The sequence below is a fragment of the Cupressus sempervirens genome, chromosome 8 (assembly GCF_028749045.1).
Source record: "Cupressus sempervirens isolate cs-2001-9-10 chromosome 8, ASM2874904v1, whole genome shotgun sequence".
In the NCBI taxonomy this organism is placed as follows: Eukaryota; Viridiplantae; Streptophyta; class Pinopsida; order Cupressales; family Cupressaceae; genus Cupressus; species Cupressus sempervirens.
The window spans coordinates 654,308,794-654,323,859 of NC_143125.1; the positions used below are offsets into that span (position 1 = coordinate 654,308,794).

General features: G+C 33.0%; 2 pseudogenes; both read left to right on the plus strand.

Annotated features, from left to right (window-relative positions):
• LOC149544132 (mitochondrial carnitine/acylcarnitine carrier-like protein pseudogene) overlaps positions 1–10,076 on the plus strand; it is a 47,776-nt pseudogene extending 37,700 nt beyond the window's left edge.
• A 2,490-nt stretch (positions 10,077–12,566) lies between these two features.
• On the plus strand, positions 12,567–13,909 carry LOC149544133 (uncharacterized; annotated as a pseudogene).
• Positions 13,910–15,066: the final 1,157 nt, after the last annotated feature.

Genomic DNA, 15,066 nt, shown 5'->3' on the forward strand with positions numbered 1-15,066 from the left:
GACTTCCCAAGAGGTCAACCATCGTAATACTACTCCAGCCTGAGCGCACTTAACTATGGAGTTTCCTCCATGATTAAACCCAAAGCTTACAAGCCCATTTGCAAAACCTTCACCAAGTTTTGCAAATGGGGTTGCAAGCTTTGGGTTTAACCATGGAGGAAACTTTATGAAGGTTTTGTAAATGGGGTTGCAAGCTTTGGGTTTCACTATGGAAGAAACTTTGTAGTTAAGCGTGCTCCGGATGGAGTAGTACTGGGATGGGTGACCTCTGAGGAAGTCCTGGTGCTTCTCCCCTGTGAGCATCACCTAGATCCAATGAGTGCTAAGTGTTCCATTTATTCTCATGAGAAATGGATTCATCTTGAATCAGTACTTGTGAAACATGGGTCAATGAGTTTGACTCAAAAATTACACAGTTAAATCCTGATAGCAATATCAAAATTCTATGTCTATGTTTTGATCTTTTACTTTCCATGATCTTATATTGAGCTAAAAAATGTTGGTTTTATACCACTAAGTATTTTATCTCATGAACCATTCATTATAAAGCCCCTTAAGCTCATCAATTGATAAGTAGGAGATAAGTATGGGTCAATGAATTTGACTCAAAATCACATAATTAAATCCTAATAGCAATACCACATTTGACTTATGAAGGTTTTAAAAATGGGGTTGCAAGCTTTGGATTTAATCATGGAGAAAACTCTGTAGTAAAGGATGCTTAGGCTAGAGTAGTACTTAGATGGGTGACCTCCTAGGTAGTCTCGGTGCTTCAACCGTGTGAGCATCACCTAGATCCAATGAGTGATAAATGTTCTTTTTATTATCATGAGATATGGATTCATGTTGAATAAATACTCATGAAACATGTGTCAATGAGTTTCACTCAAAATCACACAGTTATATCCTAATAGCAATATCACATTTGACTTGCTCTAGAAATTATCTACTACTTATCAATTGATGAGCTTAAGGGGCTTTCTAATGAATGGTTCATAAGGAACAAAACTTGGTGAAGGTTTTGCAAATGTGGTTGCAAGCTTTGGGTTTAATCTTGGAGGAAACTTTGTATTGGGATGGGTGACCTCCTGGGAAGTCCCAGTGCTTCACCCAATCACCTAGATCCAATGCATGCTATGTGTTCCATTTATTCTCATGAGAGATGGATTCATGTTGAATCACTACTCATGAAACATGGGTCAATGAGTTTGACTCAAAATCACACAGTTAAATCCTGATAGTAATATCACATTTGACTTGTTACGGAAATTATCTCCTACTTATCAATTGATGAGCTTAAGGGGCTTTCTAATGAATGGTTCATAAGGCACAACACTTCATGAAGGTTTTCTAAATGGGGTTGCAAGTTTTTTGTTAAATCATAAAAAAAACTCTGTAGTTAAGCATGCTTAAGCCAGAGTAGTACTGGGATGGGTGACTTCCCAAGAAGTCTTACTGCTTCACCCTTGTGAGTATCAACTAGATCCAATGAGTGCTAAGTGTTCCATTTATTCTCATGAGATATGGATTCATGTTGAATCACTACTCATGAAACATGAGTCAATGAGTTTGACTCAAAATCACATAGTTAAATCCTAATAGCAATATCACATTTGACTTGCTATGAAAAATATCTCCTACTTATCAATTGGTGAACTTATGGGGCTTTCTAATGATTGGTTCATAAGGCACAATACTTGGTGAAGATTTTACAAGAGGGGTTTTAAGCTTAGGGTTTAATCATGGAGGAAACTCTATAGTTAAGTGTGTTCAAGTTAGAGTAGTACTGGGAAAGGTGACCTCCCAAGAAGTCACAGTGCTTCACCCCTATGTGCATCATTGAGATCCCAATGACTACAAAATGTTCCATTTATCTGCATGAGAGATGGATTCATGTTGAATCACTACTCATGAAACATGGGTCAATGAGTTTGACTCAAAATCACACAGTTAAATCCTGATAGCAATATCACATTTGACTTGCTATGGAAATTATCTCCTACTTATCAATTGTTGAGCTTAAAGGGCTTTCTAATGAATGGTTCATAAGGCACAACACTTGGTGAAGGATTTGTAAATGGGGTTGTTGCAAGCTTTGGTTTTGATCATGGAGGAAACTACATAGTTAAGCATGATTAGGCTAGAGTAGTACTGGGATAGGTGACCTCATGGGAAGTCCAAATGCTTCACCCCTATGAGCATCACCTAGATCCAATGAGTGCTAAGTGTTCCATTTATTCTCATGAGAGATGGATTCATGTTGAATCACTACTCATGAAACATGGGTCAATGAGTTTGACTCAAAATCACACCGTTAAATCCTTATAGCAATATCACATTATGAAATATATTTTGTGCATAAAGCTATGGCATAATATTTGTTTTAAATGAAAGAAAAATAAGTATAGAAATGTCATAGAAAAAATAGATTGGTTGGTTCAAAATTGAGCAGCCATCAAAGCAAGAAAATGGCATAAGTAATTTACCATGATCGTGTAAATTCTATACTTTGTTAAATACTCGGTCAAAATTGTCTAAATCAATATTTTCTAATTCTTCTTTTTCCTCTACAAGGGAGAAAATCAAATCTATGACTTCCTCTGAATGCATTATAAATTTTTCTATGTATTCTAATGATAACAAGCCTAAAGTGTTACATGTTGATCCTTACCAGCAATCAAAATCTTAAGGCTGCTATATTTGTGACTCAAAAACTGTTATTCAACCATTGTCTGATTCCCTTCTTGTGGTTCTTTATCACAAAAAGCTTCTCTTCTTGTCTTGTGACCGACCCTTCCTTTTTGAAGGATGTAGCATTTTATGACTAAATGCCCCAGCATTTTTTCTTGACTTGTAAGCTATACCTCCATTCATATTCTCTGACTACCAAACAAAACATTGAATTGATTAGAGCAAAGATGGTTCCCAATAGTGTATATAGAAATTAAAATACTTTAACAAAGATTTTTTTTTGATTTGTTGAAAATAATTTAAATGAGAATAAGACAAAAATGAAAATATAGATTCATTATCATGCAATATACCTATATGGACACTTTCATACTAAATTATTGGATTCATCTATTTAGGCCTAAATCCTAATTTTGACTAAGTTCCCTAGGTTTTGCCACAATCCATGGGAATCTATAACTGTTGCTGGCATTTTTTTATTTAAGTTTTTTATTTTAAAGGCATCTAAGACCTAAATTCAACCAATAATTTAGTCATTTGATGATTATTTATTCATATTTCAAATATTTTTCAACATTTTTTCTTTTTCTTAAGCTATAGCATTTTTCTTCAATGGTGAATGCTACAGAGGACTAAAATGGCTTATAGTTTAAATTTTGATTGTGAAATGACATTTTGAGACTTTTGCAAGGAATGAATATATATGATGAGGTTTCTTTATTTATAATTCTATTGGCAGTTATAGACTTATGAGTATCACATTTCAAACTTGTTATTATTATACAATTCATGCCCATGGTACTGGAACTCACACCAATTTTTTTTTTTCCAAATCTAGGAATTGGAATCCAAACATGAGTCTGAATCTAAATCATAACCATGATTAGCAACTTAGATTTCATATAAAAGCAACAATTTTATCTTTTATCTCTACAAAACTTTAAAATAGAGGATCAAGTTCTTCATTCTCACAATACAATCTTCTAAGTTTCCATTGTAATAGATTAAAACACATTATGTACTTCCAACTATGAATTATGAAGGTCTGTGGAAAATTGAATGGGAAAATTTCAGCAATAAAATTGTCAAAAGCTCCATATGGAAGAAAATGACATTGAAGTCTATATCAATAGTAGTAATTAAGCTTGACTTATTGAAATCCAAACATGATGAGATCTCCCAACCAAGAATTATCATCCAAGTAGATGTAGATAATTAGAAATAAAAAAAACACCCCTTTGCTAAGTAATTTTAAGCTCTAGCTACCATTTGATTGCAATCTAAGCTATCTTCACTACATCCAAAAGAGTAAAGAACCAAAACCCTCAACCCATGGATCTTTTGAACCCCAATAATGTTTCACTATCAAAGTTGTTCATCTTGATATCAATTTTTTTTTGTTTACATAGTTAGGTTATTAAGAGTTCTACAAAAAATGTTAAAGATCATTAGCAACTTATAGTACATAATCAAGTCACTAAAAGTTAAAACTTCTATTTTAAAAGTTGGGGTAGATAAATATTTTAGTTATATTAATCATGTTAAAAAATCATCTTGATAAATTAAAAAAAACTCTTAGCATTTGTAATGCCATGTCTCTTCTATTTTAAGCCTACAAATTTATCAATAGAATTTTATTTGACAATCACATCCAAATCCAAAAGAAGGAAATGAAGAAATTATATTAGTGGCCACAAATGACCATGTAAAGTTAATGGACTACATGTTTTTTTAATGCAACTACTGTTGCCTTTTAAGTACTTGTCACTCTCAAGCACTACCTAATCTCTAGCACATCCCCTATAGGAAACTCCTTAGTTCAATCTCTTGGTGGGGGGATATCATCAGCAATAGAATAACCATTTTTTAAAGCACCATCGCTACAATGAAGCATCTAAGAACATAATTAAAACAATGCTCTAAATGCAAGCTAGGTTCTCTTAGATCTTTGACCCAAAATAACTTCTCTTTGACAAAATAGAACCATGTCTCTCTAAATTCTCCAATCGAGAAGATGATGGCTTGTCATGAATAAATCATTATCAAAACATTTAACTGAGTAGTTTGACCTCCTAGACTTGTCCACTCAGGTCTAATCTAGCTTAGATTTGAAGTCTATGTTTGATATGCAAAGGGGTTAGTTAGTCTAGGGCACTACAAAACATAAGGCAAATTTAAAGCCAATTGGTCCTATCACAACAAACCCATCACCTTTTTTAGAACATTTTCCCATTTTCCCATTTTAGTTTATTCATATGAATAATAATGCCTACCAACCAAGGGATTGAATTGTATGGAGTATGGACAATTCCAAACACTATTTTTTTCTAATCAAACCCACAAACCCAAACCAACACCAAGATTGATTAACATAGGAATGTTAATAGCTACATGTCTTAGATGAAGCTTCCTCTAATTTATATAATCATTTAGAAATGGTAGCATACAACACATCACCTTTACATGCAAAGGTTGGAAAATTCTTCCTTGTAATGGTAGGGATCTACTAAGAAAAAGTTATAGAGCCAAAATGAAATTGCTAGCTGAAAAAGTATGAAAGAGAAATCAAGTTTTTGTATCAAAAGATTTCGTAAATGTAAATGGCTTTCAATTTCATTGTTTAATGCATATAGAAAATAAGGCGCAAAATTCATGTTACATAGCTTTTGGATTATCAAACTTACAACATTGCAAACAACTGAAAAATGTATAGAACCTTGCATAATACTAAATCTCACACCTCTTCAATAATCTCATATATGTTATTCTTAAAGAAAGGCTTGTTTTCTTATCTTACACTAAATAGTTAATTTCCCTCATGCATGTGTGAGTTGTAGTTTACATGTAGAAAAACCAACAATTCAAACATCTTCAAAGATAACACATAGAATCTTTACCATAAACTACATTAGTAGACCATAGATTTTGAGCCAAGATATTCATGTATGAATTTTCTTGGTTATGTTCTAAAAAATCTCTCATAAACTAGGCCTTCAAGACCATCATTAACAAATCAAACCATCACCATGAACACCATTAGCCATTCACTTTTGTTCCTTTTTTCATTTTCTTGGTTGCTAATTGGCCCATTTGTGCAAAAAGTACTACATTTTGGCTGAGAGGCTACTAGTTGGTCTTAGTGGCTGGTACCATTGTGATGCCCACAAATTCTCCTTTGAATCACAACATGGAAATTCATGCTCACTAATCACCAAACAAGACCTATGTTATTGGATTGAAAGTTCCCAAGGGATCGGTTACATAAGTTGGAATAAAAACATTACTTTGGCACTTATTGCATTCTACAAATAGGTACTAAAAACCTTATTAAGATTTACTCCTTGATGGGACACATATGATCTATATCACTATGTCAATTGGAAGAAAAATAAGATCATGATATCCTAATTGTGGGATTGATTTATCCAGCAGGGCATGAAGTAATGGCCACTAATAAAATTAAGGAGACTAGAAAAGTGAAAGGAGTTCCTAATTTTTTGAATAACTTTTTTTTCTCTTCAAGACCATCTAATTCTACTTTTAACCAAAATTCCAAGGCTAGCAACACACCTCAAGGAAATCATGGTGCTCAAGCTATTCTTCAGGTGAGTGCCAGTGTTGTTACAAGTAATCCACTAGTAGAAAATACAGAGCATATTTGTAATGATAGGAGCTCTATGGAAGGGGCTATTGATATTTTAAATAAACAAGAGTCCATTTCAACATATGAGGTTGTTAAGGTAAAGAAGGAAAGCATTCAAAGTAAATGTGATAGAAGTAATGAAGGCTAAAAAAGAATGAAGAAAGAGGAAAGAGACTATAGGAATTGATAAGGCAGAAGGTAGGGGAAGAAGTTGAGCAAAACTATGGCAATAAATAGGATAAAGATGTTGAGGAACCTAGTAAGATAGAGGTTCAAGTAATTGGAGAAGGAATGGCCACTAAATTAGACCAAGAAGTAGAGCCAAAGGGAGAATAAATGTCCAAAATAAAGGATAATAATTGAACTTGGTCTTATAATCTTAGAGGCATTTTTTATTTGCCTCATTTTAAAAACATGAGTGAGTAAAACAACATTTTTGCTTCCAAGCAAATATTATTTTGAAGGTTGTTGCATTTTTCTTCAAAAGTGAGACAATGAGTGACTCATACACCAAAAGGGAAGATCTTAGATTTATTTATCAAATTTGAGGGAAAAAATAAGGTTTTTCATTTTTTTCCTATTGAGTTTTAGTTTATTTAGAAAATTTATATACATAATAAAAGAGATCAGTTGTAGTTCAGTTGACCCGTGTTTAGAGATCATGTAAATTTATTGCAGCTTCACCTCATTGTTGGCCCTAATATTTAGATACTAGCCCATATAAATTTGCAAGTGGATCAATGCATGTGGGGTTTTTCCCCTACTACAATAATGATTGAATAATTTTGTAGTGCTAGGGGTTATTCTTGGCATTCTAGCCAATGTAGGAATGAATGTAAGACCTTGTATAGTCAAGTGAAAGCTCACCTATGCACCATTGAACAATTGAGGAATAAGAATTTGTTCAAAAAATATAAAATGATTTTCCAAATCAACAAACACTAGATACATTAGGATTATAAACATGTTGGCATGGTAAGTAAAAGATTAAGAGAATGAATGCAATGATTTAGAAACCTTGGACTAGCTTAGCATATCTTGTTGGCTTACATCCTTTCATGCTAGTAAGCTCTATTGAAAGAAAGAGAAAATGATGATGAGATCAGAGAGATGCAACTTATGTTTCCAAATAGTAGTTTGGGTATAGCAACTTTAGGAGCAAGTAGGTCACATCCTACAAGAATATCTAATCTATGTAACTATCTAAAATTACACAATCTAGTTAACATTAGTAAAAGGAGTAGCTTTTAGCCCAATGGTCTCATCTCAATATCTATTGCAGATCATTCTAATGTTGTCATTAGTGATAAATAACTATGTTTTGTCATGATATGAGTCATTTCTCAATTGTTACTTTCACTGTAATGTTCGTTATATTTATGATTTAAGCTTATCACATTGTGATTTTGATTATGCTTTCTCCAACCATTTTCAATGAAAAGAACCTCTGTAGACAAGACAAAGGATCCCTAATGAAAATTGGAATTTATCATAATGGTTGAGGGTTTCCCACCTCACTCTAGTGATCATATTATATAAACAAGACAATTAAAATAGAGGACCCTTGAGGCCTATACAAAGGAATGGGAGCTCCATTAGCTATAGTAGAGACATGAATACAATTCTCTTTACTACAAGAGGATGAATGGAATCCTTAATTAGAATAGCACCTGGGGTTCCCCTTTCTATGGAATAGGAGGTAATTTGTGGAGCAGGGGTGGGCATTATTGTGTCAACTCTAGCATGCCCAACTGAGCTAGTGAAGTGTAGATTGCAAGCTCAAAGTGCTCTTTCCACTAGAGAAGCTACTACAATTACCACTGCTAGGACAACAACAAGTAAAAGATTTTTTTTTCTAATATTCTTGTTTAGTAATTTCTTTGTATGCTTCTATTTTTCCACCTTCAAAGTTAACTATATCTCAATTGGTTGCATTTGTAGAATCAACAATCATGCATCACAAGGACTGATGTAGTTGTATTATGATGTGATCAGTGTAAACTTCACCATTCTTGATAATAAATGATAGTATACATTAGCAAGCTCCAACCATTGAGATAAACCATTGGTTTTTTCTTTATACAATGGGAAATAAATCTATAGTATTAAGCATCCAACGCGGTACATAGAAATCTTGAGATTTTTTTCAAAGTTCAAAATCATTGGAATCAACCTTGACATTGCATGGAATCATGAATTAAACCATAACAATCCAATGCAATTCATTTGTACATTATTTGAGCCCTACTGATGCATGAAATAATATATTATTGGTAAATCAGTTGTTTTCCCTTAAAGATTAGCATATAATATTTATATTGAGCCCTTCCAAATTCCTATAAAATAGGTGCACCCATAGTACTTGTCATGTCCCCTTTTCAAATAATTAAAAAATAATAATCTTTGCTAAGACAGGCAGGCCCAAGAAAGTGAAGTTTCGGAAAAAGGGGGTTAATCTTTGGAAACCGTTGGACTAATAAATGAAAATTATTATTAAAATATGTTTCATTAACCTCTCTTGGACGTGAGTTACAGTTATGCCCTCTTTTAAGGGGTTTTGGAGGCATTTTGGGCTCATTCCAGACTTGATTTTCGCTCATTCTTTGTTATTCTTCAGAGGCTGCCAAACCTGTGGAGAAGGAGACCCAAGAACGGGAGTTTGCAGGTTTCCAGGGAGACCCAAGAACGGGATTTTGCAGGTTTCCAGGAAGGCTAAGGACGGGAGTTTGAAGCCATTCCATGTGCATGCTCATACAGAGTTTGCCTTTGTGCTGAACAGTGCAGATTTGTGAGTTTCCGGGTGTATTTTTGTAAGAGTTTGGTGTTTCCGGTTGAGTATTTCATATCAGTTTTGGTTGCTGCTGTATTTTAGACTTTAAGCTATTAAAATAGATCTGAATATATATATTGGGACGTGATTAAACTTCTGAGATATATTATTAGTGTTCTTGTGGTGTTTCCGGGCATATTTTGTGCTATTTCGGGAGCCCGATGAGCATAGTTTTGGTCCTACATTTTTGAGCTGTTGTGTAAAGGCTATACGGATCTGGAAATGTCAATTTGTAGGCTGTTATGCTGCTGAAAGTTCTGTAAAAATTTCCATTTTCAGATTTATTAGTAATTGGTGAAGCTGTGAAGCTTTTGGCACAATTTCTGGCATACCCGATTTGGGGTTTTTTGAGAAATTTGGAGGATCTTTGTGATATTAGTTGTTTGATCTTAAAGATCTGATTAAAGGTTGGAAATATCATGTAAAATCAGAAAAGGGACATTTCAAGTAACAACATCCATCAAATACAATGGACCATTCAATGTAGAAAAACATGTTTTAAAGTCTAAGAAAGGGTTTTTAGGACTATTTAAGGGTCCTACTCCTACTTTAGCATGAAAAGTGCCTAGAAATGTACTTATGTTTGGTGTCTATGAGAGAATAAAAGTAGTATTTGACTAGAGGATGGGATACTTCTTGATTGAACCAAAGTCCTCTCCTTATGTCATGTGGGCTTGCTGGTGCTACTTTATGGTTAGCTAGATATCCAATTGATGTTGTGAAGAGTGTTATCTAGGTTGATAACTACCACCAACCAAAATACTCTGGCTCAACCAATGCATTAAAAAAATTGCTTCTTCTGAAGGGCTCAAAGGTTTATATAAGGGCTTTGGGTTTGCCATGGCTAGAAGTATTCCTGCCAATGTTTCATGTTTCCTTTCCTATGAGGTTACAAGGTCAAGTTTGGGATGATAGAATATTTAACTAGAATTCTGGTGTATTGCATAATTTCAACAATAAAAACCAATTTAGGGAATGAACACCTTCTTCATTTGAAAGCTACTTTCAATTCTAGAGCTTCAAAAATTTTAATCATCTCTTTTAATGAAATTGTTTTATTTTCATGGTCTTTTATTCATATTTAATGAAATATCATCTGTCTTTCTCAAGACCTAAAAGTTGTTTACCTCAGTATTAGAGCCTACATATATACTTCACAATTTTTTGGTTTTTGCATCAATTATCTTATTAGTTATCTTATCATTTACAAGCAAGTTCATAGCTCATTGATCATTTAATTCTTAACATGCAACTAAAATGAAAATACAATAGTTACATGATTTTCATCCACATCTCATTTGTCAACAATATAAATGTAGACTGTAACTATTTTGTTTGTTTTAAATCTAAATTGCATGGAAGTATAAAATAGGTTATATACTAGTTTTTTCTCTGTGCTTAATACATGTGTTGGTTCTATGCTTAATACACATGTGGGTTGAATCAAACCAAATCTTTCTAAATACACATTTGTTGAAAACATTATCAAACCAGCTCTTTGTATGTTCTTAATGAGTTGAATACACAATTATCAAATCAACTCTATTATTTCCCTAAAACTATGTTTTGACTATATTTCTAATTGAGTGTTATGAAAATCTAAATTGATAGAAACTCTAGTACATAATTCATTTGAGATTAAATGGTGAGGAAAAATATAGTCAAACAACTTAGTCTAGCCAGTTCAGTATGTTCAATATTTGTTGAGTGAAGTGTGTTTAAAATTAAGACTAATGAATAAGGATAAGTTCAAGTTAAATTGTCTATGTTGAGACCCGGTATAATGTTGTCAAAGTTTTGGTTTTAGCTTAAATGCCTATGTCTCTAGATAAATTCATTTTTTTGTGATACAAATAAATAGTTGAAAAGATGATATAGAGATAGTAATTTCAATCAATGAAGGCAATGCTCTTGATAGTAAGGGGGTTTATATCAATCAAAAGAATGCAATGAGATGGCCATCATGAAAATAAATAATAGAGTAATGATTCTTGGGTGCAGAAATGATAGTAAAATAAGGTTTGTGATCAATCAAAAGACATCACATACAATGCAAATAAATGCCAAGGAATGTTCAAACACATTTATTGTAATGGAGATATGTTTAGATGTTCCACAGTTTGAAGGATTTTTTGACTAGTTTTTAAGGTTTTCTATTTAAGAGACTATTCATGGAATAGAGACATAAATTATAATGATGAGATCATATCATTTATTTTAAACAAAAACATTTATTGATTTAAGAGCATGCTAGGAGCAACTCTAGACTATTATATTTGTATCAAGATATTGCTAAAATACAAAATGATAGTGATGCTATAAGATGGAATGATAGTTATGAGGTTGTAGTATCCTATATTGAGAGTCAAGAACTACAACAAGAAGTACATGAAGGTTTCCATTAAAGGGTAATGAAAGTCATACCATTAAAATGGAGGTTTCAAAATAGAATGTTTAGTAAATAAATTTGGTTTAGAATATGCTCCATAACACCTTCACATAGATTATAGTATTTTGACAAGTATATCTTACAAGAACACAATTCAAGGGTATAGAGTTCCATAATTTGAAAACTAGAGAGCATTTATAGTAGACCAATCAAGAATGTATAAAATAAATTATAAATGTGAATCTTGGAGACTATGAATCTTAAGAAACAGTGATTAATATGTCTAATAGCCATGTTCAAATGTTTCAAGAGCTTTGTTAACATCAATTCTTAAATATAGAAGAGAAACTACCATTACAAGCACTGATATCTTCAATTTATTTAGTAGCAATGTTGGAGTCCAATTATGGATGCTCGAACACATCACCCATTCCATGAATGAAGGGAGTCTAAGATCATATCTGATGATTGGAGAAAATTATTATTGATACCATACATTCAGGTGTTATAACTATCTACACCTACCAACAAAAATAAATGGATCATCCTCTACTCTTATTTAATATATATAAATTAGGATAATTCTAAAGCATTAACTTGATATATACTAAAAACTTGCAATTAGGTGCCAGAAAGGAGAAGATATGGAGAATAATATGTAGAAAATAAATTCCGTGTGGAACATTGAGAGAAATAATAAAAAATAAATGTCTAAATTTAATTAACTAGCATGAAGATTCTATAGCAAAGAGACACAATACTAAAGCTTCTTGAGCAACTATTAAAGCCAACCTTGACCATATGATGTTCATTCAGTTAAAAGGAATCAGGTTGAAATAGCATCTTGTTTGAAATAAAACTTTAGTTATGCAAAGTTTTGAAATAAATTTGATAGACATCAAACAAGAATAATCACTAAATCATTTTTAACAAAATATCTCTTAGGAATTTATGCAAGGTGAGGAATCTAATGCTTTGAAACAAAGAATGAAGAAACTTAACATAAGGATAATATGAGAAACATATTCTTGATAATGTTACATCTTCTTGAGGAGGATACATCCACTTAAAGGATGCTGCAAATGACTATCACCAAAGATAAAATTGGATCTACTCAAGAAATTATCAATGAAGTTATACATAATGAGAATTGTTTTAGAGGTCCTCCCATGTCTATGGCAATGAAGAGTAGGGTTTTTGTGCCCCTCAACCTACTCCACAATGGGGTCCACTACATGCACCTATTATATTGTAACTAGGGTATAGGTATCAATAATCAACACTCTACTCCAATCCACCTCAATAATGCATATCTCAGCCATATGGTTGACCAACATAGTAGCTTAGAGATTATGATTACTATGGATAACAAAGCTAGACTAATGCATGTTTAGCTGAAAGAAACTATGGCTTTGGGTAGCCCTAGGTTGATGGTTATGGGAAAGGAAGTACATATGGCCAGCAGGGGTATCCCCAACAAGGTCATGGGAACTAGGTCTATAGGAATCAAGTTACATCACAGTAGGGATATGGACAACAGGAAGATGTACAACAAGAATATGATCAATAAGCCTATAGTAATCAAGGTTATGGCCCCCCAGGAACTACACAACCTATAGCTACTCAACAAGATGGACTTCCATCACAAGGATATGGACCACCCCAATTTTCTTCAAATCGAGGGACTACAACATAAGGGAAGGGGTAGCCAGATACACCCTAGCAAGGTTACAAGCAACCATCACTTGCAATGTCTTTCTATCCTCAACAAGGAGCTTCATAGTTTGGATATGGATAACAAGCACCATCTCAACTTGCCTATGGGCAACAACATGTACCATGGTTAGGATTTAAGTAATAACTATCTTCTTGACTACACTATGGGAAACAAGATTCAACCCAACTTACATACCCATAGAAAGGGTTGATAGAGGCAAGTTATGGACCACAAATATTTTTATAGAAATATACCTATTTTGGCACAACTAAACCTTTCTATGGTTAGAAAGATTCACCATGAATAGGATAAGGGAAACAACTCTCATCGCATGTTGGGTATACTTAGCAACATGCCTCTGCCCAACCTGCTTAATTGTAAAATGGAGCCAATCAACAAGCATATGTTGCATCTGGATGACAACGTTATGGTCAACATCCCTACAATGAGTTGGTTAGCTATGGGAAGCCACAAAATGACCATTCTAAAAATCATGGATATATGCAACCATCACACTATCCAACTAAAAATGGTGTCACTGCAAGTTCATGTTCAAGTTCTTAAACTGGTGGCTAGGTTGCAACAACTAAAACATCTCAAACTTTTAAAAAAATCTTTAAAGGCTCTATTATAATGTAGGATTCTATGGTAGCAAGTTGGTAAGCTAGAATGCACTATGATGGAAAATCTAGGTGAATATATTGTTTCATGGTCTTTCTACTTTTAAAGAATTAATTTTAGGAGTAGATCAAAATATATATTACATGGGGACTATATTTGAACATTTGGATGGGTATTCCCCATGATAGTCATAATGTTAAGGAACTTGATCTTCTTTAAAAAATTATTGGAGGCTTCTCCCTTAAATGCCACATTGAGGCTATAAATGTTTAGGATCCCTAATAGAGATCAAATGAGAATAAAAATTATTGATATCTATGATATAATCTTGAATATTATTAATACTTCACTATATTGTGGTCAACTTGTATAAATTAGAAATTAAAAGACAACAGAGTGAATGTATCTTGATGTAGTTGATATCCTTGGTAGATGGTAGACTGGTAATCTATTAATGCTACTATAGGAAAATGATCATTGCCACTATGATTGATTATCATTTCCAATAGAAATATCACATATATATAATTGGGAGGAGCCATTAAATTAAAGATGTTGATAGTCTCAAAGAAAACTTTGACTGATAATAATACATTCCCAATATTAATCTAGGGTATCAGAACTAACAAGGACCATCATAATTATAGAATATATATATATATATATATATATATATATGGTAATGATATAGTTACTGATATACCAAGGATGTGTGCTTCACTTAAACTAAAGCTACACTTTAAAAGAGGATTCTATGTGACTTGCACCTAAAGTAATGGAATAGAAATGAAGATAATGACTTGATGAACTTCCAAAAATAATGTACACTAGCTTCAATGTTTCCTGCTTCAATCAAATCAAAAGGCTTTTTCTATTTCTAGGGGGCTTATCTTTGTTAGATCAATCCTTTGATCTCCTCCTTAGTTACATGTCCCAAGTACACAAAAGACTCTTAATCTCACACAACTCTTAAAATTTTACTTAACACATTACAATTTTTTTAATATTTCTACATTTTTTTGGATCTACTAGGCTACAGTGTCATGTGATTGTACAATAATATTTTGGGCCTATATTTTAGGCTCTCATCACAATATAGGATAAAGGGTCCTAAAGTCTCTAGAAGGAACCACCAAACTATTTAAGTGATCACAAGGAACCACCAAACTAGTTAA